The sequence below is a fragment of the Solanum pennellii genome, chromosome 2 (genome assembly GCF_001406875.1).
Source record: "Solanum pennellii chromosome 2, SPENNV200".
In the NCBI taxonomy this organism is placed as follows: domain Eukaryota; kingdom Viridiplantae; phylum Streptophyta; class Magnoliopsida; order Solanales; family Solanaceae; genus Solanum; species Solanum pennellii.
In genome coordinates this window covers 33,415,328-33,417,626 of record NC_028638.1, presented here as the reverse complement: position 1 = coordinate 33,417,626, position 2,299 = coordinate 33,415,328, and the positions used below count along the sequence as shown (strand labels likewise).

General features: G+C 31.4%; 1 pseudogene; it reads left to right on the top strand.

Annotated features, from left to right (window-relative positions):
• Nucleotides 1-385: 385 nt before the first annotated feature.
• Nucleotides 386-1,871, top strand: LOC107010876 (annotated as a pseudogene).
• Nucleotides 1,872-2,299: the final 428 nt, after the last annotated feature.

The window sequence follows — 2,299 nt, the reverse complement described above, 5'->3', positions numbered from 1 at the left end:
TTTATAAATAATTTTCTACCCCTTTTCGGCCTACGTGGCACTAGCTTGAAAAAAAAAGTCAACCAGCGTTGGACCCACAAGATAGTGTCACGTAGGCCGAAAATGGTAGAAAATTATTAATAAAATAAGTTTAGGGGGGGGTAATAGAACCTCAGTATAGTATAAGCGTGTGTCTAAGATTTCGAGCATAGGTCGAAGGGGTACTTGTACATTATCCCTTTTTTTGTACTATATATACTTGATGATGATATTACTTCAGATAAAATTACTATATTTTGTAACGTGAGAAAAACTTTTTGCAATTCAATCAGATCAATTGAAAATATCACAATCTGTTTTTTTATAATGATTATATTTGTAGGGAGAATTGGAACCCAACAGGAATATGCCAACATGGCTAGGACCACTTTTGAGGAAGAAATTCTCTGGGGCATGTTTGGTGCTTGATGAACTTCAAAAGAATGAACTGAGCAAGTAGTGTATCACATATGATTCAGATTTACGCAAGTATTGCATCTTTACAAACAAATACAATGATCATGACCACCTAAAGATTTATCGACATGTTTACAAAGACGTTATTCCTCTCGATCAAATGGAAAAATATGTTGACTTAAAATTAGTTCGGGTAAATTTAAATTGATATAGACAGTTACAACTAGAAATAAAAAGAGATTATATTGATTATGAATTTGTACTTTTTATGATAATCTTCTATTTTTAAGTGAAAAATAAATTCTTAAAATTACTATGATTACTTTTGGGGCCTTTCTCTAAAACTAAAAGTAAGTGTTTTATTAGCTGTATCCTTGTTTGGACCCACTAGTTAAGTCATATTACGAGTACAAATTTGCAAGTCAACCCATTGGTAATCTGAAGTTAAGCCTAAACAAAATGGCTAAAGTTAAATCATTTTCAGTTAGAAGATAACATACACATGGTTGATTTTTTTTGTGTTTGCCTGAAGTTCTTGTACATATCGATGAAGTTCAGCTATTTTTGTTTGAAAATCATGCAAAAATATCTGAACTTTAATTATTGTTATTATTTTTTTACATAATTAACATCTATATGTTATTGATGTGATATATGTAATTATCTATTTGCACCCATACAGATGCAACAAGAAATTAGTAATTGCTTTGAATCCTCTGCCACATTATGTGTCTGTCTCCTTAATTGCTGGAGATCCTACTTGGCTCACTTGCAAAAGGAGATTGCATGACCCTGAACAGTTTCAATTTTGTTCCATTGCTTTCCAAGTACATATCATTACCTCCATCTCAACTTAAGTAGTTGTTTGGCGATGATTTTTATTTTTTAATATTTTTTTTGAAATTGAATTTTGGAAACTATGCTTGATCGAAAATTGTCTCTCTACTTCCACGAGGTAGTGGTAAGATTTGTTTGCTTGCCAGTACATCTCCCTTCAGAATTGTTTGTATTTTCTCATTTCCCTTATTTCGCCAATTAATGTCTAGTCTTACTTTCGATATTTCTATATGTTTGGGGGGGGGGGGGCGGCGTTATACTGTTTTAGTTGATAAGTTTACTTTTGGGAACTGTAATTGAACTTTAGTCTTATTAATATATTTGAGAAGTTGTAATTGTTGTATTGAATTTGAGTTCTTTACACCAAACATAGGGAAACCACCCTATTTTTGAGACAAGTTATAAAAAAGTAAGAAGACACTTAAATTGAGAACGATAGAGTATTATTATATATTTACACGGTCAATAAACATAAATATTTTTGCAAATGACATATGTTATGATGAAATTTGATGGTAGAAGCCAAATGGGGAAGGATTGTTGAGACGAAGCGCAAGCACAAGAAGAAGGAAATTCCTCACATAGCTCCTATAAAATAAACATGTTTTGTTTTAATTTGATCATTTTAAAGTACTTTGCTTGAAGAATTTTCGATCGCGTGATTTTATGTTGGTACTTGAAAAATATATGTGCTTTCAACTACTTTTAGTTTTAATTAAGTCTTTTGGAACCTAATTTTCTTTCAGGCATTGTCATTGTGATTATAAGTATATGTGGACATATGATCTCTCTTTTAAAGCGCCTCTTATTTTTAATTAAGTTAGTGTTCTTATTCGGGCTCAAGAAAAATAAAGTCTCCGTCCAAGTTTTCAATCTAATCGTTTCATAGTGTTAGACTAATCCATTCTTATGCCCTACATCTCAATTTAATCAGTAGAAAGAAAAATCAAGTCTCTAGTCATTGCATATATAACAAATCAATTAATCATTTCATCAATGAAGATCATGAATGCCCAAGAGGAAAGAT